We start from the raw sequence: 25,188 nt of genomic DNA, 5'->3' as shown, positions 1-25,188 counted from the left end.
TGTAGTTCACAGGATTTTCCCTCTTACCTTTTTTAAACAACCTGGAACTATCTGTCTTATGAGGAAGGCAATACATTGCATCTAAATTTATTCTTCCAATAAACTATATGTTTCATTGGTTTTTTTGTCAAAGATTCTAGATAATTGTTTTCCACTTGATAGAATATTACATCCTTTCCACATTGACCTTGGACTGCGAGAACTCAAATGTAGATTGTAAACTCTCTCCAATGCTTAGCTTAAGATTAACACTGTGCAAATTTTCATGGGTGTTTTCTGCCTTTGGTTTTATGATCTCATTGTTTATTCTTGTGCAAAATTAATCATTGAATTGGAGATATTTGTGCAATTATAATTTTGCCTTTTCATCTATAGATTTTTCACGTGAAGTTTTCAGGGTACAATGGTCCTCCATTCTACCATCTTCCTCCAATCTTAATTTGTTGAATCCAATAAAATATGGCATTTTACTGTGATAGCTACAAGGAAAGAGTCAGCAATGCCTCCTGGCAGCATCTCAAGATGATTGTTCACAAGTCACTTCAGTTTAAATACTGACTCTGGACACCATTAAGTCTGATCCTTCACTTATGGCCAGAGGGCCTGTTTACTCAGTTTGATCAGACTTGAACATTGCTGTCACTGCCTTCGATGTGCTGACCCACAGCTATAACCTGATTCAATTTAATTTCTCAAAGGAGTATATTGATAGGCTATTTTTTATAAATATGAATTTATCTTCAGCATTTTATTTTATGGTTGTTTCCACGCAGGAATGGCTGATAAATTTTTTTCAGAAACATTTAGCTGTCTATGCTTTGCTGCCAAAAATGCCACAGATGTAGCCAAGTGATTTAAAAGGCCTAAAGCAGCCAGTGGAGATAGGAACAATTTTCAGAGAGAGATTGATTTATTTGTCCTTCAAGGCAAAAGTGGCAATGTCTATTTTAAGAAAGAGTGAAACATACCTTATTCTGCTTTTCACTTGGAAGAAAGTGACACTTAGATAATTTATCCCAACTTCTAGGAAATTGAATGTTCTGAAACATCGATGATTTTGAGCAAGTACTGGGAGTCAAACCAATTTTAGCTAAAGGAACTACAGGATATTTTGGCTTTTATGACTCTAAACACTCATGACCAATTAGACTAAAGAAAGTCCACTGACCTGAAATAAAGACACAGAATTGTACAGCAAGGAAACAGGCCGTTCAGCTCATCACGTCCATGTCATTTCGCCCATCTACACTAATTCCATTGTTCCACATTAGTACTATGTCCTTCTTTATTCAACCTATTTAAGTGTCAGTGCTGACACTGTTCCTTTCTCCACAGATTCTCACTGCTTCCAAGTGCTTTCTGCTTTTTTTCTGTTTTAATTCTTCTATTTCCACTGTTCCAATACATTACGATTTGAACCCTATAGAATTTAAATGGTAATAGCTCATTTGGTGGAGGTTCTCAAGATTTGCTGGAAATTTTCAAAAAAATCAACAAGAAAGATAGGGTAACTGAGAGAAAATATACTTGTTTCAGGGTTGAGCGCATAGTTTAAAATTAAAACAAATCTTCCCAAACTTGCAATATTTGGTTCAAAGCACTTCTGATTTTTACATACTCTATTTATACACAACACAGAACAAAGGTGCTGGATTGGCAATGAGTTTGGGATTGAAGAAGTACCAATGATATCATTGAATGTAAGTTAAAAGAGAATGTGGCTCTCTGGATACAGTGTGATATTGGAGGCAGTGGGTGGGTGGTTGGAATCATTCGAGGGACATGGAAAGCCATGAGAATTTGCAGTTGTTTCATTTCTGCATGGAACATACAGAATATTCCTGAGAGAAAAGGACATAATTTGAAGTCTTGGCAGAGAAGAGAGAAAAGAGCAACACAGCCACGAACAAAAAGTGGAACATTTTGTAAATTTAATGGCACAGTAAGAGATGTTGATATATAAATTATTTTATTAATACTACAAAATTCAGATGAATGTTACAAGGATGCTGTAAGAACATCAAAGGGTATTAACAAAATTATTTATTTTTTTAAATTTTTAAAAGTTTTTCACACTATGAACCATATTAATCAAAATACACACAAACATTTCCCTCTTGAATATACACAGTGGCATTTTCTCCCCTTTTTTTCCCCCATCCCTTCCCTCCCTCCTTCCCACCCACCCCCCAAACCCATTAAACATTCAACATATACAATACACTAAAACCATTAAACAATGTCATCACACAATGAAATTAAACAAGAAAATTGTGTGTTCTACTTTTACACACTGGATCAGGTCATTTTGTCTTCTCATTTTATCATTTTAGGGGGTGGAGGTCCGAGGCAAGCCCTCTTTGTTGTGTTCCATGTATGGTTCCCAAATTTGTTCAAATAATGTCACTTTATTTTTTAAATTATATGTTATTTTTTTCCACTGGAATATATTTATTCATTTCTATGTACCATTGCTGTACTCTCAAGCTCTCTTCTGATTTCCAAGTTGACATTATACATTTTTTTGCTACAGCTAAGGCTATCATAATAAATCTTTTTTGCGCTTCATCCAGTTTGAGGCCTAATTCTCTACTTCTTATATTACAGAAGAAAGATCTCTGGATTTTTCGGTATGTTGCTTTTTGTGATTTTATTTAATACCTCATTTAGATCTTCCCAAATTGTTCCCGTTTCCTCCTTACAGCGAAAACATCTATCTGATACTGTTGGGTCCCATTTATTTAACTTTTGGGGTGTGGTATAGAGCCTGTGTAACCAATTGTATTGTATCATGCGTAACCTCGTGTTTATTGAATTTCTCATAGTTCCGGAGCATAGCTTTTCCCATTTTTCATTTTTTATCTTTATGCTTAGATCTTGTTCCCACTTTTGTTTGGGTTTACAGCTTATTTCATCGTTCTCTTTCTCTTGCAGCTTGATGTACATGTTTGTTATAAATCTTCTAATTATCATTATGTCTGTAATCACATATTCAAAGCTGCTTCCTTCTGGTAATCTCAGTCTGCTTCCCAATTTTTCCTTTGTAGGTTTTCAGTTAGTGATATGCAAACATTGTACCATGAGTTATTCCATATTTGTACTTCATTTATTCAAATGATAATAAATTATTTCCCAAAAAACAATTTTCTATTCTTTTCATTCCTTTTCTCTCCCATTCTCTAAAGGAAAGGCTATCGATTGTAAAAGGAATTTGATGATTTGGCATCAATAATAATTTTGGTAGTTGGTAATTAGTTTTTTTCCTTTCTACATGAATCTTCTTCCATATGTTGAGTAAATGGTCCAGTACTGGTGAACTTCTATATTGCACCAGTTTTTCATCCCACTTATAACTAGCAACAAGGGAAGATACAACAAAAAGAAGAGAATTGGCAGACAAAAAAAAAAGAAACGTTAACAAATGTATAAGGTGGAGAAGAACAGCAGAAGTATTACAAGCTAGGAGAAAAAACACACAAAATACTAGCCTGGCAACTTAGAACAAGCTAAAAGAACTGTATTGGTCTCAAGGAAAAATGACAAACAAATTACACATAACCCAACAGAGATCAATGAAAATTTTAAGGAATTCTATGAACACTTATAATGAACTGAGAACAAAGGGAAAGAAGACAAAATAGATGAGTTTTTAGCTAAAATTGAGCTACCAAAATTGCAAGTAGAGGAACAAAACAAATTGATAAAACCATTTGAAATAGAGGAAATACAGGATATATTACAAAAGCTGCCGAACAATAAAACACCCGGAGAGGATGGACTCCCAATAGAATTCTATAAAACATTTAAAGAGTTATTAATTCCTCCTCTCCTGGAAGTAATGAACCAAATAGAAGAAACACAAAATTTGCCAGATTCATGTAAAACAGTAATAATTACAGTAATACCAAAGACAGGGAAAGATCCACTAACACCAGCATCATATAGACCAATATCGCTACTTAACTCGGATTATAAGATATTAGCAAAATTATTAGCAAACAGATTGGCCGACTGTGTACCAAAAATAGTAAGACATGATCAAACTGGATTTATTAAGAAAAGACAAACAATGGACAATGTCTGTAAGTTCATTAACTTAATCCATGCAGTACAAGGAAATAAGATACCAACAGTGGCTATTGCCTTTGACAGGGTAGAATTGAATTATTTATTCAAAGTATTTCAGAGGTTCAACCGACCAGAAAAATATATTAATTGGATTAAAGCATTATTTAAGGGACCATTGACGAATGTGACAGTAAATGGATATGTATCGAACCAATTTAAATTAAGTAGGTCAACTAGGCAAGGATGTCGATTATTTCCCACTGTTCAATTTAGCAATAGGCCCATTGGCAGAACTGATAAGAACAGAAAATAAAATAAAAGGGATAAAAATAAAGGAGAAGGAATATAAAAATCAATTTATTTGCAGATGGCATCATAGTATACTTAACAGAACCAGAAATATCAATAAAAGAACTACATAAGAAATTGAAGGAATATGGAGAAATATCGGGGATACAAGATCAACGCAAATAAAAGTGAAGTGATGCCAATGAATATTGCGGATTACACAGAGTTTAAAAAAGTATCACCATTCAAATGGCAAACACAAGTAATCCGATACCTAGGCATTAGATTAGATAATAATTTAGGCCACCTATACAAATTAAATTATCAGCCATTAATGAAAAAATTACAGGATGACTTAGAACATTGGAAAGAATTGCCACTAACACTGATAGGGAGGGTAAATTGTATTAAAATGAATGCCTTCCCAAGGATACAATACCTATTTCCATCGTTATCAATTCCCTTAACAATGAAATTCTTCAATGAACTAAAGTGAATAATAAGAAAATTCTTATGGAAAGGGGGGAAACCGAGGATAGACAATAGACAATAGATAATAGGAGCTGGAGTAGGCCCTTCGGCCCATCGAGCCAGCACCGCCATTTTACAGATCATGGCTGATCACTACTATCAGAACCCCTTTCCAGCTTTATCCCCATAACCCTTAACTCCTTTGTCCACTAGAGTCTTATCTAACTCTCTTTTGAACATAATCAGCGAATCTGCCTCTACCACCCTCTGTGGCAGAGATTCACACTTCTCTGGGTAAAAAAATGTTTTCTCATCTCCGTTCTAAAGGGCCTACCCTGTATTCTTAAACTATGCCCTCTAGTACTCGTCTCCCCCATCATTGGGAACAAGTAACCCTACTTCACCCTGTCTATCCCCCTGATAATTTTGTATACCTCAATCATGTCCCCCCCTCATCCTTCTAAACTCCATCGGATACAAGTCGAGTTTTTCTAGCCTTTCAGCATATGTCAACCCCGCCATCCCTGGAACTAACCTTGTAAATCTGCGCTGCACACCCTCTATAGCTAGTATGTCCTTCCTCAAAATTGGAGACCAAAACTGGACGCAATACTCCAGGTGGGGTCTCACCAGGGCCCTGTACAACTGCAGAAGGGTGTCTCTGTTCCAATCCCCTCTTTATGAAAGCCAACATGCCATTTGCCTTCTTCACAGCTTTCTGAACCTGCATGTTAGCCTTCAGTGACTGGTGAACAAGTACACCCAGATCCATTTGCACCTCCCCACTCCCTAGCTTGTCTCCATTTAAATAAGACTCAGCTTTCCTATTATTGCCCCCAAAGTGGATAACCTCACATTTGCTCACATTGGACGTCATCTTCCATTCAGCAGCCCACTCCCCCAACCTGTCCAAGTCCCCCTGCATTTTCCTGACATCCTCCTCACACCCCACACCGCCACCCAGTTTAGTGTCATCTGCAAATTTGCTCATGTTATTAATAATCCCCTCATCCAAATCATTTACATAAATTACAAACAACTGAGGACCCAATACTGATCCCTGCGGCACTCCACTTGTCACATCCTGCCATCCTGAAAAAGACCCGCTTACTCCAACCCTTTGTTTCCTATTTCTTAACCAATTTCCTATCCATGACAGCACCTTACCTCCAATACCATGCTCCCTGATCTTGCCCACTAGTCTCCCGTGCGGTACCTTATCAAAGGCTAGATAATGGTACAGAAAAGGTGGTTTGCAGCTACCAAACTTTAAAAATTATTATAAAGCAGCACAATTAAGGTATCTATCAGATTTTTATCAAACAAGGAAAAAAACAGATTGGACCAAGATAGAGTTAGATAAAATAGGGGAGAAGGTACCAGAATAAAATTATTCTTGAAAAGATTTCAGATCTGACATATGGCCTTTGCAATGGAAATGCTGGTTAAAAATGTGTGGTGGATTTATGTGAGGTTGTATAATCTACATGTCTGGGTGTATTCATATAGTGGAGTGGTAAATGAAGAGGCAGGGGAAGAAGGCAGTTTTGTTACATTTGCCTTCATTCGTCAAGGCAATGAGTACAGGAGCTGGGATATCATGTTACAACTATACAAGATGTTGGTGAGAGAGAGAGAGAGAGAGAGAGAGAGAGAGAATTCAGTTCTACAGTTCAGCAGGAGCAGCTGGGACTGGAACAGGACAAGCTGGCAAACTTGGGGAAAAAACCCCATTTTAAAGAGGGATTGTGAGTTCTTAGTTCAGCCTGGTCAAAGCCCTTGTGGTCCATTCAAGAGGAGAGGACTGGCTGCATAATGTTTCACTTGAAATAAGGGAAGCAGAAAAGGAACTCTGGTGACCTGAAAGAAAGAGATTATCATCTGGAAAACCCTGATGGGGCAGGTTTCTTTGGCAAGACACTGAAGTGACTGATCAGAAGAAATCAGTTGTGGGTGTCCAATGAGAACAAATCTCTCATTGAAAACCGACAAGAACCTTCCTGAGTGGTAACCATTTACCTTTCCAGCACCAAAGCCTGCTGCACAGCATAAGAATTGTCTGCAACCAGTGAACTTGGAGGAGTGAGAAATTAGATTGGACTGTGAATCAAAGAACTTATCGGAACTTACACACACACGCACACACACACACACACACACACACATTACATACTCATGCACTTAGAATTAGAAGGGGGTTAAGTTAGGTTTTGTTGTTAATAGTAATAAGTTTGATATTGTTTTCATGTTTAAAGATAATTAAAAGCAACTTTTGTTTTTGTAACCATTTGTCTTGGTGAATTTCTATTGCTGCTGGGTTTTGGGGTCTTTTGGGCTTATATATCCAGACTTGCCTCCTGCAGAGTGTTTCTGATCTATCAGACATATGTCAGAGGATTTTTTTTCTTCATTCTGATGAGAACTCTTTTGTCATTGGCAGTGGAGTCTTCCTTGGCCACTAGTCCTTTTGCGATTACTGAGCTCACCAGTACACTGTTTCTTTTTAATGATGTTCCAAACTGTTGATTTTGGTAATCCTAAGGTTTGGGTGATGTCTCTTCATGTTTTATTCTTGTTTTTCAGCTTCATAATGGCTTCTTTGACCTTCATTGGCACAACTCTGGTCCTCATATTGAAAAATGGCAACTGCAGACTCCAAAGGTGATCAAAAGCTTAGAAGCAAGCTTTGTTTTCTTATACCTGCACCAATGAAGCAACTAAACATACCTGAGTAATCACAAAGACCTGAGAATCCAAGTATCCCAAATATTATGATGCCCCGAAACGAGGAAACTATGAATAAAAAGTGCTATAATTTCTAAATGGTCAAACCAAAATTTATACAAATAACCTTGAATAAAATCTGGAATGTGCACTTTAACTGCATGTGAATTGTTTGATTACAAATTTAAATATGTGCAGCATAAGGACAAATAAAGGAAAAAAAGTCCCAAATATTATAGAGGGCACTGTGAATATTCATAGTAATCCTAATGCCATAAAGTAATTTGCAGTAGTGCAGATTAGCATACCAAGGAGATGTTCAAGAGTCTGATAGCTGTTGGAAAGAAACTTCTTGTAGCTAGAGGTGCTGATCTTCAGGCTTCTTTATCTCTGCGAGAAGGTAGCAGTGAGAAGAGGTTCTAACCAGGGTGATATGGATGTCAGCAATGTATGGGGGATCAAAGCCTGTGATGGGCCTGGTTATATTTGCATCGTCTGCAGCCCTCTCCATTCCTGGGCATTTGTATTGAATACCAGGCTGTGATGCAACTGGTCAGTGTACTGTCTACAGTGTACCTATAGAAGTTTGGTAGAGTAGTCAATGGTATGCCAAATCTCCTTAGACGCCTTAAAAAGTTAAAGTATTGTCTTCTTCACAGTTACCTCTGGGCAAGGTCTTCTGAAATATGGTTCTGAGTCTCTCCATCTCTTTCCCATCAATATGGTCCCTTAACCTCTCCTTTCTAAAATCAATGATAAGCTCCTTGACTTTGGTGATATTGAGAGCAAGATTGTTGTTCTGACGCCACCGAACCACATTCTCTATCTCATGATGACAAGATGACATCCTCATTGCCACAGAGACTAATAATCCTGCAGCAAGTGGTTGCTAATGGGTGCGACCAAAGTGGGATGAATGGCGACCAGAAGTGTTTAGGCTTGAAAATTGACAAGAATGGGCAGAGATCATTTCAGGAGGAGGCTTTTGCAGATATGTTAGATGATGGGCAGCTGAGTAATGTCAATGAACTTTTGTCCTTTTTACAAATGTTCCAGTACATTTTTGAACTTTAGTTGGGGTTTGCATCATAACCCCACCAGATGTGTTACTGCCTCATGAGATAATGAGAAGAAAAATAGGTCAACCAGAAGAGAAACAATCTGAAATCATTAGCCCAGCCATGGCACTTCTGTGGACTTCCACACATCTCAGATATGTGGCCAGGCCTTCCAGCTGCTGTGTGGATGGAGAGAGTGGTCCTTTGCCCTGGTTGGAAACCTGTTCTGGTGATGTATTATAACTCTTCTGTAAAGAATCAAGTTTGTTTCATTCATTTGCAGGATGGTGGCAGCAGTAGAGGAATCTGCATCTATTGACACTTCTACTTGCTCTTGACTGGCTGACTAGCTCATTTCAGGGTGCAGTTAAGAGCTAACTGCATTGCTGTCATACTGGATTTTTTTTGCTGAAGGCCATTCATAAATCCTGTTTTGTGCTGTGATTCTATGAGATGGCATTCAACAACAAGTATCAGTTTCACAATTATATATTATAGGAGAAAGGCATCTTTACGAACTTCATATTGCAGAATGAGAGACGTCCGACACAGTTGGTCGTTCTCAGTACGGGTGTTGTTTGAAAATTTATTTTTCCAAATTGTTCTTTCTTCATTTCTGTTGGGATCTTTATGTCCGTTCTTTGTAAGATTAATCAGGAAGAAAAAAAATCAGGAGATCCCAGAGACATTACATTTTTTTTAAATTACAGATTTTTATTTAATGAATAATTTAAATTCCCAGTTGCAATGGTGGGATTTGAACTAATGTCTCTGGATTATTAGTCCAAGCTATAGTTCTAACAGTAACTTTATTACTCAATACTATATGTTTACGGTCTCAGTCCTGCGTCAATGATTGCAAAGGATTTTCCATATTTAATTTTGAATTTATTGTCCTAATTACTACGATCAATCCGATAATCAATCCGAAACCTTTCCGATAATTGAGTGGTGCAAAATAACTTGGGAAATGTAGGATAGTTTATTTCAGTTGTAGGCATGACATGGTAATATGTCAATCCATAAGTGGGATAATTTGAGTAGAAAATACCTTCTTTCATGTTGAGTTATCTCTTTCTCTTTAGACCAGAACGGTCATTTCCTGAAATTACTGGTGTGTTTAAAGGTTTAATATATGTGCCACTAATTACATTGTTGCACTGCACAAAATTACAGGAAGCAAACAAGATGATCACCTGCTGAACTATACCGAGATGTTCAAGTAAGATGTAAGTGAAAATTGTAATCTGTCCTGGTGAAAAAAGTCATATTGCAACTAATTTCGTGCAGAATATTACATTGGTTCTGCCATATTGGCATATTTAATTTACCCTTTCCTTGAATTATAAACAGATAAGCTTTAGGATTATAGCGCTTATAACAGAGTACAGAATTCAATGAAACATTATGGCAACTTACTCACACTGAACTTTTGTTTTGTTATTCCATGTGTAAACTACGATGATTTAATTTTGTAATCTCTTGACATTTTTCCAATGCTATAAAACAACCATTCTCAACAGGGGTCACAGCACATTTGGGGTGGGGGGGGGGGGCACGGACTGAAATTATAAAATATTTGTTATGGCTTTTTATGTAGTTGGTAGGAGCGAAATATGGAAGAAACCTCCTAAACCTGACTGCTTTACAGACAAGGGGCTAATAAATTTTGAGTAGTCTGAAGGGGCCATAGCCAATAAAAGATTGAGAATGACTCTGATAAACAACTCAAATGCTCTCAAATTCAAGAACCAAGAGGGTAAAATATTAACTTTGAGGAAGAATTCCAGGCAGTGACAAATGTTCCGATTTTTGTTTGTTTTTTTGAACTGAGGAAAAGAAAGTCATGGCAATCAACACAGTACATTTGAGCCATTTGAAAAGATCTTGATCAATTCCTATTAAGTTGCTTGTCCATCCTCTCGTGTCTCCTCAAGCCAAGGTCAGGCTTTATGCTAGCAGGTAGTTATGAGCTGCTGAGATAATTTATTCAGACTGGTTCCTGAGATTGGATTATCACTTTTAGTAAAGTGGGAAATCTACTTCAGAGGAATAAAGATGAGAAAGGTTTCTGGATTGTGCCAGGGACAGTTCAAACCATTGTCAGCCTTCACTGAGTCGGAAATGAAAAATGGATCATGGTGAAGTGACAACTTCAAGGATTTGCCTTCAACATGGCCCAAAACATTTAACAGCATGTTAAGCATTTTTGAATTGCAGTCTTGGTTTCAAACCCAGAAACATAAATCAAGGGTATGGACATATAGTAGGCACCTATCAGAGGATTCCATGTCCTGACCTCAAGTCTGCGAGTTGTGTTAAAGCAAGGATGGCCATTTCAGCCACTGCTTAATAAAATCCAATAGGTTGGCATTGCAATGCTCCTGTAAAGCAGATAAATATTAGATCATGTGCTTGCACAGTTGAACCATCAACCTTATGTGGAAGCTAACCTGGTAGCATAGCATGTGATTCTGTGTTAGTTTTAGTCATGGGGTTTATATAAGTGTTTGCACTGTGAAGCTGCCACAAAACAATGAATCCCGTGACATGTTCCTGACAAATTCTTATTCTGATTCTGTTTCTGAGTTTTTGGAGTACTAATACGTCTGCTATCACTACACCTGCACCACATATAGCAATTGTTTAAGTTTATCATAGAAATAAGAGAGGAAGAAGTGTTCCTGGTGAATTCTGCAGCATTAGATATATTGCTTTTAAAGTAATATCTTTGTTCTTTGCTATTTAAATAGAATGACCTTTGGCTCCAACCATGAAGAAAGTTTTTTTTAAATAAAGTCAAAAACTGGGATACCAATATCCATTCAATCCAGACAGATTTCCAAAACCATTAGGAAGATCTGTAAATTCAGGAAAAATACACCAAAATGCTAAAGGAACTCAGACAGTCTTTTCAGCATCTATAAAAATCAAAGATATATTGCCCACATTTCAGGCCTGAGCCCTTCTTCCTCAGCCAATATATCTTTGGTTTTACGAATACTGAAAAGATCAATGAGTTCCTCCAGCATTTTGGTGTGTTTTTACTAAAATCGCAGTGTCTGCAGACTTTTTTGTTTCACTCTGTAAATTCAGGAACATGGTATATAGAAGAAGCTAGTAAAAACATACCAAAATGCTGGAGGAAGACAGCTGGTCTTTCTGCTTCCATAAGAGATAACGATGTATTACCAATATTTTGGGCCTGAGCCCTTCTTCAAGAAATAAGCAAATAGTAAGCTGAGAACAGGATAAAGACAAAACTGCCTTGGGGAAGAGTCCAGACCAACAAAAGGTGTTAATTGGACATGATAAGAAGAGAGATGAGAATTGAATTTGGCTCTGTGAAAGGATATAGAGGGAAAAGGAAAGAGAGGAGACAGACAGAGCTGGGAAAAGACGATGGGGGAAGAAGAAGGGGGAGGTGGGGGTGGTTTAATACAAGCTAGAGAAGTCAATGTTAATGCTTTCCAGTTGGAGGATGCCCAGATGGAAGATGAGATGCTGTTCCTCCATGCTGTGGACTCAGTCTGGCAGTGCACGAGACTGTGGACAGACCATGAAGCAAGGGAAATGGGATGGGGAAATGAAATGGGTAACAGTGGACGAAGCCGAGATGCTCAACAAAGCAATCTCTGTCGGTACCCAGTCTCTGCGATGCAGAGGCCACAACAGGAGCTTAACCTCTCCACTTGTCTCTTAAATACCCTCTGAAATTGCCTAGCAACCCATTATGTTTCACTGCAACTAGTGACTTGGCAAATTGGTTTTGCCTATGGACTCTCACTCCTTGAAAGAATAATAGAATAATGCATTTGACAATTAAACCCGGAGTGAATGTCAATGGCAGGTTTCCTTCCTGCCTTCCAAATTCAAAGGGAATCATCTAGAACCACAGGATCAAAGTTGGACTTAAAATGAATTCAGGAATATTCCCTGCATATACATTAAACATGCAGCATATTTACCTCAACATTGTTTTGCAGTGTAAACATTCCTTGTTGAATGTAGAGAGTAATAGAATAAAGAAGATGTGATAAAACCCCACAAAGAGTACAGGTGCCTGCAAGTCCAAACAGTCCAAAGGAAGGGTTAACAACAGATTGCAATTTTGGGACTGTTGCTAAAAGAGAAGGAATGATGGATTAGGAGACCTGCGAGTGTCAGGAACTGAGTGGAATTTAAAAGGGAGAGAAGGGCAAGTTAAGGGTTAAACAGAAGTGATTGTCACTGCCCCTTAAAGATAAGGGGCAGTGACAAATAAAAAGAGAGGTAGCTCCAGTGGAGCGGCCATTGAAGAGCAGGCAATGTGTAAGTGGTCCAGTGTAGGAGTGGGACCTGGAGGCTTTGGCTTACGAGGCTTCAGCAAAAAGAGGCTGAGGACAAGCTTGATTCCAGTGAGGTAAGGCCAGATAAGATATTTGTATTTAAATTAGGAAGAGCTAATAGAGACAACAAGGGCAGTGGGATACTCCGATTGCAGGATGGGAAATCTGGGATAGCACAATTGTCCCTGACGACTACACCTGCAAGAGGTGCATCCAACTGCAGCTCTTGGGAGACTGACAGGAAACTGGAGCTGGATGAACTATTTCAGGAGGCAGAAGCAATGATAGAGAGAGGAGCTTCAGGGAGACAGTCACCCCCAAAAGTTAGGAGGCAGGTAACTGTTAGGAGAGGGAAGGGGAATAAGTAGTCAGTGCAGACACCCCTGTGGCCACCCCCTCAACAATAAGTATACTGTTTTAGATACTGCTGGAGAGAATGATATACCAGGGACATGTTGTGGAGATCTCATCTCTCGGCTGTTGGGAAGGGTTCAAAATAGTTAGGCAGGAGGGTGAGAACCAGAATGTGAGCTCAGAGAGTAGGGCGGAAGGTCAAAAGCATGATGCTATGTTTTATGAATTTGTGAGGAAAGACAGGCAAGGGACAAACCATAAATATAGTCAGAGAGAGGTTTTCAAATGTGTCTATTTCAAGTATTAGGAATAAGGGGAATGGACTTAGAGTATGGATCAGTATGTGGAACTATGATATTGTGGCCATTACAGGCACTTGGCTGGAGGAAGGGCAGGATTGGCTGAAGCAAGTACCAGAATTTAGATGTTTTAAAAGGAATAGGTTGGGAGGTAAAGGGAGGGGGGAGTAGTGTTACTGGCAAGGGATAAGATTGCAGCTATAGAAAGGGAGGAGGCTGTAGATGGAGTGTCCACTGAGTTGGTGTGGGTGGAAGTCTTAAATAGGAAGGGAGCTATTACTGTACTGAGATTAGTCTATAGGCCCACAAATAGACTTCAGGACACTGAGGAATAGATAAGCAGGCAGATTCTGGAATGGTGCAGGAAATACTGAGTTTTAGTTATGGGTGATTTTAAACTTCCCCAATATTGATGGGCACCTCTTTACTCCAAGAAGGATAGATAGGCCTGAATTTGTCTGGTGTGTTAAAGAAGGATTCCTGACACAGTATGTGGACCAGCCGACAAGAGGAGAGGCCATATTGGTTCTAATCTTGGGTAATGAACCTGGTCAGGTGGTGCACCTCTCAGTAGGGGAGCATTTTGGTAAGAGTGACCACAACTCCTTGAGCTTCAGCATGGGCATGTAAAAAGGTAAGAGCAGACAAAATAGGGAAGGGCTAATTATGATGGGATAAGGCAGGAACTAGTGAGACCAAATTGGAAACATGTCCAAGGGAGAAAGGACAGAACTAATGTGGAGGAAATTTAGGGACCACTTGTGCTGGGTTCAGGATTGGTTTGTCCCAGTGGGACGAGGAAAAGATGGTTGGAAAAGGAAACCATGGTTGACAAAACAGGTGAGGCAGCTGGTCAAGAGGAAGAAGGAAGCATATATTTGATATAGGAAGCATAAAACTGAAAGGGCTCATGAGAAGTATATGGTAGCCAGGAAGGAGCTTAAGAAAGAACATGAGAACTGGAAGGGGGGATGTCAGATTAAGGAGAATCCCCAGCATTCTATGCATAAGTGAAGAACAGAAGATGATGAGAATGAAGCTGGGCCACTTATTCATAAAGGAGGCAACATGTGCCTGAAGGTGTAGGATATTGGGGAGGTCCTAATTGAATACTTTGGTTCAGTATTAACAAGAGAAAAAGACCTTGACCAGGATGAATTCGGAATAGAACAGGCTTGCGTGCTGGACAGTGTTGAGGTTAAGGAAGAGGAAGTGTTGGATCTTCTTAAAAACATAAAGATTGATAAGCCCCTGGGGCTGGATGCAATATATCACAGGTTACTATGGGAAGTGACTGAAGATATAGATGGAGCAGTAGCTATGAACTTTGAGTCCTCTTTGGCTGCAGGAGAGGTGCCAAAGGATTGGAGAATGGCAAATGTAGTTCCCTTATTTAAAAGGTGTAATGGAGAGAATCCTGGGAATTATAGACCTGTGGTGTGAAAAATATTGGAGGGGATTCTTAAGGATAGGATCTATGAGCATTTGGAGAAGTACAGTCTACTCAAGGATAGTCAACATAGCTTTGTGAAGGGAAGGTCATGCTTCACAAGACTAATTGAGATATTTGAGATGGTAACAAAAGAAATTGATGAGAATAAGGCAGTAGATGAGGTCTATATGGATTTTAGTAAGGCATTTGACAAGGTTCCCCATGAGAGACTCATTCAGAAAGTCTTGAGGCATGAAATCCATGGAACCCTGGTTGTGTGGATAAAAAAAAATTGGCTTGCAGGTAGAAAGCAGAGAGTAGAGGTAGAAGGAAAGTATTCTGTCTGGAGGTCAGTGACTAGTTGAGTTCCGCAAGGATCTGTTCTGGGACCCCTGGTCTTTGATTTTTATAAATGACCTGGATGAAGAGGCAGAAGGATGGCTCAGTAAGTTTGCAGATGATGTGAAAGTTGAAGGAATTGTGGATGACAAAACAGGTGAGGTAGTTGAAGGTTACAAAAGGATCTAGACAGGATGCAAAGTTGGGTGGAAAAGTGGCAGATGGAGTTCAATCCAGATAAATGTGAGGTGATGCATTTTGAAAGGACAAACCATAAGGCTGAGTACAGGGTTAATTGTTGGGTACTTAAGAATATGGATGTACAGAGTGTCCTCAAGGTCACTGAACAGGTTGATAGCATGGTTAAGATGGCCTATCTGATGCTGGGCTTCATTAATAGGGGAATGAGTTCCAGAGCAGAGAGGTCATGTTGCAACTCTACTAATCTTTGGTGAGACCACACTTAGATTATTGCGTTCAGTTCTGGTCGCCTCATTATAGGAAGGATACGGAAACTATGGAGAGGGAGCAGAGGAGATTTACCAGGATGTTGCCTGGAATGGGAAACAAGTCTTATGGGGCAAGGTTAGCAGAGCTGGGACTTTTAACTTTGGAGCACAGAGGATGAGAGGAGATGCGACAGAGGCCTACAAGTTTATGAGAGGAATGCATAGGATGGGCAGCCAGTGCCTGTTTCCCAGGGCAGGAATAACAAACCCCAAAGGACATGAATACAAAGTTATGGGGGGGTAATTTAGGGGAAACATCAGGGGTAAAAAATTTTTATGCAGAGCATATGGGTGTCTGGAATGCCTTGACAAGGATTGTGATGGAGGCTGAAGCATTAGGGGCATTTAAGAGAATCCTATATAGGCACATGGATGATAGAAAAATGGAGGGTTATGGGCTAGGGAGGGTTTAGAATTTTTAAAGGAATATATGGTTCAGCACAACATTGAGGGCCAAAGGGCCTGAACGGTGCTGCAGTGTTCCATGTTCTGTGTTCTAAATAAACCATAGTTAATTCTATCCTTTTCCTTCATGAAGTCAACAGTAAAGAGAAGTTACTGGAAGAGTGCCATAATTATAAAATTAACATCTGGTGTCAGTCTCCTCACAAAACTACTTACAAAAAAATTCAGGTCTTTATAGTCTCCAATCACCCGTTCATTCTGAATGGGCATGGTGCATATCTGATGACTGGAGATGGCGGCACAGTTTTTTTTAATGGTGTCATAATCCATTGTAAGTAGAACCATAAAAGCATAGAACTACACAGCACAGAAAACAGGTCATTTGGCCCTTCTAGTCTGTGCCGACCATCATTCCACTAGTCCAACTGACCTGCTCTCATCCCATAATCCTCCAGACCTCTCCCATTCATGAATTTATCCAATATATTTTTAAAACTTAAGATTCACCACATCACATCAGCCCATTCCACACTCCCACCACTCTCTGAGTGAAGAACTCTCCCCTAATATTCTCTCTAAACATTTCCCCTTTCATCTTAAAACTATGACCTCTCGTATTTATCTCCCCCAATCTAAGTGGAAGAAAGCCTACTCACATCCATTCTGTCTATTCCTCTATCAAATCTCCCCTCATTGTTCTTCACTCCAAGGAATAAAGTCCTGACCTGTTTAATCTTTCCCCGTAACTCAACTCCTGAAGAGCTGGTAGCGTCCCAGTAAATCTTCTCTGCACTCTTTCAATCTTATTGATATCCTTTCTATAGTTAGTTAGGTGACCAGAATGGCACAAAATATTCCAAATTTGGCCTCACCAATGTCTTAAATAACTTCAACATAACATCCCAACTCTTATACTCAATACTTTGATTTATAAAGGCTAATATGCCCAAAGCTTTCTTTACAATCCTGTCCACATCCGATGCCACATTCAGGAAATTGTATCTGTATTCCCAGATATTTTTGCTCCTCTACACTCAGTTCCCTTGTGACGGGCCCAGAGGACCCCAAAACTAAGCAGCAATAGAAATTCACCAAGACAAATAATTACTTCAATAAAATTTTTTTAAAAATTTCTTTAAACATAAAAACAGGATCAAACTTTAACCTATAACTATTAACTTAACCCCCTTCTAATTCTAAGTGCACGTGTATGTAATGTGTGTGTAAGTTCAGAAAAGTTCTTTGATTCACAGTCCAATCTCACTTCTCACTCCTCCAAGTTCACTGGTATCAGGGCAATTCTTATGCTGTGCACAGAATTAAACATTTATGAATCTTCACCAGGCTCTGGTGCTTGACAGGTAAATGGTAACTGCTCAGTAAGGTTCTTGTCGGTTTTCAGAGAGAGATTTGTTGCTCGTTGGACACACACAAACTGATTCCTTCTGATCAGCCCCTTCAGTTTCTTGCTGAAGAAACTTGCCCAATCAGGGTTTCCCAGATGATAATCTCTTTCTTTCAGGTCAACACAGAGTTCCTATTTGTTTCCCTTATTTTAAGTGAAACATTATACATCTCCTCTTATATAGACCACAAGGGTTCCCAACAGGTTGAATTTAAAACTCAAAATCCATCTTCAAAATTAGGTTTTCAAACAAGCTTACAAAAGCCACTGCAGAAAGACAGAGGTCTCTCTTTCTCTCTCTCTCTTTCTCTGTGTGTCACACCCTATCATTTACTATGCATGTCCTTCCTTGCTTTGCCCTTCCACATCTCACACTTGTCTGCATTAAACTCCATCTGCTGTTTTTTGGCCCATTCTCCCAGTTGGTTCAGATCCATCTGCAAGCTTTGAAAATCTTCCTCACTGTCCTCCTATCTTGCTGATCCAATTTGGCACATTATCATCTAGATCAGTGATATAGACAACAGGCAACAATGGTCTCAATACAGATCCCTGAGCCACACCACTAGTCTCCAGTCTGAGAAGCATCCATCCAGTACCACTCTGTTTTCTTCCACACAGCCAATTTTGACTCTAGTTTACATGGATACCTAGTGTCTTTACCTTCTGATGTAACTTCCCATGTGAGACCTTGTCAAAGGCTTTTCTAAAGTCCATGTAGATAACTTACACAGCCTTTCCTTCATCTAACTTCCTTGAAAAAAAACTCTACAAGAATCATTAAACACAACCTACCACCCACAAAATCATGTGACTGTCCTTAATCAGCCCATGGCTGTCCAAATACCTCTGCAGTCTTAAGATTTCATCTATGAAGGCCATCCACTTACTTAACAAACTCTTACCAGAAAACAACATATTCCAATCCACTCTTCCTAGATCTTTTCTCATTTCCACAAAATTTACCATCCACCAATTTCGAATCCCAACATGAGAACCAGACTAATTAACTTGAAGCTAATGACATTATGGTCACTGGACCCAAAGTGTTCACCTACACATACATCTGTCACCTGACCTGTCTTGTTCCCAAATAGGGGATCAAGTACTGCATCCTCTCTCATTGATACATATTGATTTAGAAAACTTTCTGAACATATTTCACAAACTCGAAGTCATCCAGCCCTTTAACAGTATGGGAGTCCCAGTCAATATTTGGAAAGTTAAAATCACAACTTTCTGCATCTTAAATCAGTCTGCTATCTTTCTACAGATTTGCTCCTCAAATTCTCTCTGACTATTGAGCAGTGCACGTATATAATACATACCTATCAGTGTGGCCACACCTTTCCCATTCCTCAACTCCACTCATGTGGCCTCTGTAGACAAATCCTACTGGCTGTCCTGACTTCACTCATCTGAGATATTTTCCCTGAGTAGCAATGCCTCTCCTCCCCCTTTCATACATCCCCCTCTATCAAGTCTGAAGCAATGGAACCCTGGAACATTAAGATGTCAGTTCTGCCCCTCCTGCAATCAAGTCTCACTGATAGCAATTATGTCATAATCCCATGTGTTAATCCATGCCCTAAGCTCGTCAGCCTTTCCAACAATACTCCTTGCATTAAAATAAATATACCTGAGAAAATTTCTGTCACGTACAACCCTTTGATTTTTGTCTATACATGCAGTTCTCACATGACCTTGATCCTCCTCCTTCTCACTAACTGCTCTAACATTCTAGTTCCCCTCTCCCTGGAAATCTAGGTTAAACCTATCAGGACAAGACTAACAAACCTACCCACAAGGATATTAATCCTCTTCCAGTTCAGATGCAATCTGTCCCATCAGTACAGATCCCACCTTCCCTGGGACAGAAGCCCTCCCTACCACACCATGTCCTCAGCCACCTGTTAAGCTCCCTGATCTTCCTATTTCTAAACTTTCCAGCATGTGGCATGGGAAGAAACCCTGAGGTCACTAACCTGAAAGTCCTCTTCTTCAAACTAGCACCTAACTCCCTGAATTCTCCTTGTAGGACCTCCTCGCCTTTTTTACCTATGGCTGATCACCCTACATGACTGATTACCCTCCCACCTAAGAATGTCGTGAACTCGATCTGAGATATCCTGGATCTGCCACCAGGAAGGCAACATATCTCCCTCGATTCACAATCTCCTCCACGAAACCTTTCACCTGTCTTCCTAACTACAGCTCACTTCTTTTTCCCCTTCCCTTCTTAGCTACAGCACCAGACTCCATGCCAGAGACCTGATTGCTGTGACTTGTCCATTTAATTAAAACTGTGTGGAATATAGGATTATGATGCGTCTTCAAATATTTTATCTGAGGCCACAAACCTGAGCATTCTTAAATTGTGCTTTTACCCTTATATTAGCATTGGCCATTACAGAGTGAGGAGAGCTCATTGATTAGAGGATATCCCAATGTTCCCAAATAAAGCTCTATGTTTTTAAATCTGTCATTTTATGCCAAATGGAATATACAAATACAATGAGGAATTCTCTTGCTCTTGAGGTAAAAGTACTAGTGAGAATAAGAGGCTTCATGTTTAGGGTTATAGTAGATAAGTGATTAGCCTAACAATCCAAAGGCACAGATTCATATTTTAAATCAAATTATTTGCTTTTAAGCATAGTTAATTAAATAGATCCGCAATTAATAAAAATCTTGTATCAGTAATAATGATCATTAAACAACTTAAAATCCTATTTGGTTCAATAATGTCTTTTATGGAGAGTTATTTGGCATCCTCACCCATATATGACTTGAGATTCATTGCAATTAGGCTGACTCAACTGCCCTCTGAAATGAGTGAGCCACTCAGTTCAAGACAAGTAATGTTGAATTATAAATGCTGGCTCTGTAATATTCTTCTCCTGTGAATGAATTAAATTTGAGATCATAAAACACAGGAGATAAAAATACAGTACTGCCAAGAGTTGCAGTAGATTTTCAGATCCATAATAAGATGTTCCAAATTCTTTGTGCTCGAATTGTTTCATCTGTTTATAATAAAAGGATTGGTGTTCCAATAAAATATTCTGAGCAAAAAGTAATTTCTCCTTTGGAACCATCGGGAAAAGAAACAAAAGATAAAAACTTTCATGCCCTTAACACCTTTAACATTCCTTTCAGAACGTTCCATCAAAGTATGGTTGAAGTATAGTCACTTTACTAGCGTACAAAAATCATCTGCCAATTTTCAGAAATGCTCATTTTTGGTTGAAGAATATGTATTGGTCAGGAGAACAGTAAGCATTCCCCACTTGTCTTTGAATATATTTACATTCAGGTAAGAATGCAAAGAAAATCTCAAGAAGCCTCTCAAGCCCGACAATAGTGTGACAGGCTGATGTTCAGCTGTAGTGCATTGAAGTCTCCTCAGTGCAACTGCTGAACACACAGCAATGAAAAAGGAAAGAAGGTAAAGTCAAGCATCAGTCCATCCCAATGACATCTTATAAGTGTCATACAGTGCCAAGGACATAATGAATCACAAAATAAAGTGCAGTACTGCCAAAAACAATAATCTTGTTTATCCCATTTTCTCTGGCCACACTGAAATGGATGCATATATCAAATATACATGCCACATTTTACTTTCATGACCCTTCAACATTGGCTGCTTAAAGAAGAGTAGTAGTTCATATGTTGATGTTATTCACAGACTTAATCTAATCATAGGTTTGATTTTCTCAAAATAATTTGTGCCAATATTATATCTGTTTCCCAACTTCTGGAAGATGTTGCTTCTTTACTCAATTCAGTAAAATCCTGTGTTCTTTCTTGCATGGAATCTATTTTTGGAATATGCTCACAGTTGTGCACTCTTCCATATTTCTTTGAAGATCTATTGTTATTCATGTGTACATTTCAAATTCTATCTCTACTTTAATGATGAGTTTATTGTCATTTTTCTTTCTTTGGCTTGGCTTCGCGGAGGAAGATTTATGGAGGGGGGTAAAAGTCCACGTCAGCTGCAGACTCGTTTGTGGCTGACAAGTCCGATGCGGGACAGGCAGATACGGTTGCAGCGGCTGCAGGGGAAAATTGGTTGGTTGGGGTTGGGTGTTGGGTTTTTCCTCCTTTGCCTTTTGTCAGTGAGGTGGGCTCTGTGGTCTTCTTCAAAGGAGGTTGCTGCCCGCCAAACTGTGAGGTGCCAAGATGCACGGTTTGAGGCGATATCAGCCCACTGGCGGTGGTCAATGTGGCAGGCACCAAGAGATTTCTTTAGGCAGTCCTTGTACCTTTTCTTTGATGCACCTCTGTCACGGTGGCCAGTGGAGAGCTCGCCATATAACACGATCTTGGGAAGGCGATGGTCCTCCATTCTGGAGACGTGACCCACCCAGCGCAGCTGGATCTTCAGCAGCGTGGACTCGATGCTGTCGACCTCTGCCATCTCGAGTACTTCGACGTTAGGGATGAAAGCGCTCCAATGGATGTTGAGGATGGAGCGGAGACAACGCTGGTGGAAGCGTTCTAGGAGCCGTAGGTGATGCCGGTAGAGGACCCATGATTCGGAGCCGAACAGGAGTGTGGGTATGACGACGGCTCTGTATACGCTTATCTTTGTGAGGTTTTTCAGTTGGTTGTTTTTCCAGACTCTTTTGTGTAGTCTTCCAAAGGCACTATTTGCCTTGGCGAGTCTGTTGTCTATCTCATTGTCGATCCTTGCATCTGATGAAATGGTGCAGCCGAGATAGGTAAACTGGTTGACCGTTTTGAGTATTGTGTGCCCTATGGAGATGTGGGGGGCACATGTAAGTATAATGTATATATGTATGAAAATGTTTCTTTGCGGGGGGGCGTGGCAAGATGGCGTAAGGATCAAACGTGCCTTCCAGTCCTCTCCTGACTCTATCTTATTGTTTTGTCTAGAAATGCCCGTTAAAATTCTTTAAAAGTTTAGATAATTTCAGTGCTGTTAATTTAACTTATGATGGTACAATTGGAGGAAAAGAGCAAAAGAAAAATACAACAGATCATCAAAAAACTACATTTTCCAAAAGTTCAAGTTTTGGAGCCTACCTACAGGAAAGACACCAGGACTCAGCGTGAAATGGATCCCAGGAGAGAGGTACAGTGTTCGGATGTAGAGCTCTATGTTACATCGGTAGAGCCCCCTAAGGAGGGTGCCAAACAGCCTTTAGAACAAAGAGTTACTCAAAGGCATTTGTCATCTGTAGAGGTGGCGCTGCAAACTGCATCTCTTGAGATACAAGAACCTATACAACTTGATGTACTGGGAGAATTTAATACATTATGGACTGGGGAAAACCCCGGCCAGCGTCCTCCAGTCATTGCTGGAGAGGCTGTGGCTGGGGTTTCCACACGCAGTCATACTACAAGGAAGGCAACAGAATGAAGGAAGGAATAGAAGATCCTTTGGAGAAGAAGCAGGAATCTGTTGAGTCAAAATCTCTTCCAATTGAAAAGATTTTTGTGAATCTTGAATCTAAATTACCTTATACAATGCAGGGATTATCCAAGATTATGACTGAACTTGGTTCTAGGTTTAATACTTTGGTGAAAATACATTCTCAACAGATGGCTGAGTTTGGAGCTTTTAAGCTTGAAGTGAGAGATAAATTTAATTCGTGTGAAGAAGATATAGACAAAATACGGGATCAAGTTTTTGATGTGACCAAAATGGTCGAAGACTTACAAACTCAAAATAAAAATTTGGTGAAAAAGATTGATTATTTGGAAAACCAATCCAGACGGAACAATATAAAGATTATTGGTTTGCTGGAAGGTATGGAGGGACCAGAACCAAGAAAATTTTTTACTGAATGGATTCCGCAGGTGCTGGATCAAGAACATTTCCCGGAAGGTATAATACTGGAACGTGCTCACAGAGCCTTGCGTAGAAGACCTATTTCAGGTCAAAGTCCAAGACCCGTTTTGGTTCGTTGCTTGAATTATTACGACAGAAAAATAATTTTACGAGTGGCTATTAGAAATGCACAACAGAGAAAATCACCCTTGATGATTCAAAATAATCGAGTTTTCTTTTATGCAGATTTGAGACAAGAAGTTATGTTCCAATGACGGGAATTCAATCCTGCTAAAGAGTTGTTGTGGAAGAAAGGTTACAAGGCAACCTTTAGATATCCAGCTGTTTTGAAGGTTTTTCAAGATGGTTGCCAACCAAAGTTTTTTGATTCTCCAAAGGAAACTATAGCATTTGCTCAAGAGCTGCCAATTACTCAGTTTGAACAGAGACATAGTCCGCTGCAATCTCTAAGGAGACAAGAGATGGAAGAAAAGAGCCGTGCTCCAAGAAGGAATGGTTGTAATGGTGACTCGGCAGTTGGAGCTGATTAAAAGAAGAGTTGTCCTTTTTTTTTAATGATTTTTTTTTAAAAAAGGGATATTAAATAATGAGGATGTTAGTTTAAGATGAAGTGAGAGTTGGGGGAGAGAACTGGATAGGCACTATTTCCTGAAAGTCATCTGCTACGTGTGAGTTATCTCACACCCATTTTTTTTGGGAGTTACCGCATTGCGCGGTTTAGACGGGAGGGGGTATTTTTAACCTCCTACCCATTTTTTTTCCTTTTTTTTGTATTATTAGATTAAAGAGTGAAGGGGTTTTTTTTTGTTTAAATATTTTTAAAAAAGCACAAGAAAGTATTTGATTGTTTAAAAAACTAAAAATTGATGTGTTTTTTTTGTAAAGTTTATTCAGTAGATAAGGAATATCTGAAATTTAAATGTGATGGGATGGATAAGTTTTTTTTAAATATTTTTTCTTTAACTTTAAGGTGAAAGGAGTGGTAATTCTGGTGTATATTATTTTGCTATTTTAGTTATAGAACGAAGGGAATAATGGTGAAAGTTATAAATTGAATTGTACAATTCTTAATGAGGCTTGAATTTTGTTTGTGGTTTATGCTCCATTTGTTGAAGATATAGATTTCGTTGTAGATGTGTTTTTATTATTTTGATATCTGAATTTTAACATAATGATTGGGGATATTTAAATGTGGTATTGGAGCTTTTATTGGATAACTATTCAAGAGTAAAAGGGAAAAATGGTGGAAGAGTACTAAAATTGAATTGTACAATGCTTAATGAGGTTTGATTTTTGTTTTAAGATGGTGGTTTATGTGACTAATATGATGTTAGATGTGAAGTTAGTTGATATTTGATGAAGGTTTATCAAGATGGTTGCCAACCAAAGTTTTTTGATTCTCCAAAGGAAACTATAGCATTTGCTCAAGAGCTGCCAATTACTCAGTTTGAACAGAGACATAGTCCGCTGCAATCTCTAAGGAGACAAGAGATGGAAGAAAAGAGCCATGCTCCAAGAAGGAATGGTTGTAATGGTGACTCGGCAGTTGGAGCTGATTAAAAGAAGAGTTGTCCTTTTTTTTTCTTTTTTTTTCATGCTACAATTTTTTTTAAGAATTGATTATTGTTTAAGAATTTTTGATAGATAATGTTACTAACTTTACTAATTTTTTATATTAAGTTTG

At 39.0% G+C, this 25,188-nt stretch overlaps 1 long non-coding RNA gene across 1 annotated transcript; it reads left to right on the top strand.

Moving 5' to 3' along the window:
- The first annotated feature begins 8,678 nt into the window (after positions 1-8,678).
- LOC138764061 (uncharacterized) lies at positions 8,679-24,229 on the top strand. The gene is made up of 3 exons (XR_011357974.1): positions 8,679-8,838; positions 9,786-9,838; positions 23,882-24,229. It is a non-coding gene; the product is annotated as an uncharacterized lncRNA (long non-coding RNA).
- Positions 24,230-25,188: the final 959 nt, after the last annotated feature.

Source organism: Narcine bancroftii, chromosome 1 (assembly GCF_036971445.1).
Source record: "Narcine bancroftii isolate sNarBan1 chromosome 1, sNarBan1.hap1, whole genome shotgun sequence".
Lineage (NCBI taxonomy): Eukaryota > Metazoa > Chordata > Chondrichthyes > Torpediniformes > Narcinidae > Narcine > Narcine bancroftii.
This window is presented reverse-complemented; position numbering and strand designations above follow the sequence as displayed.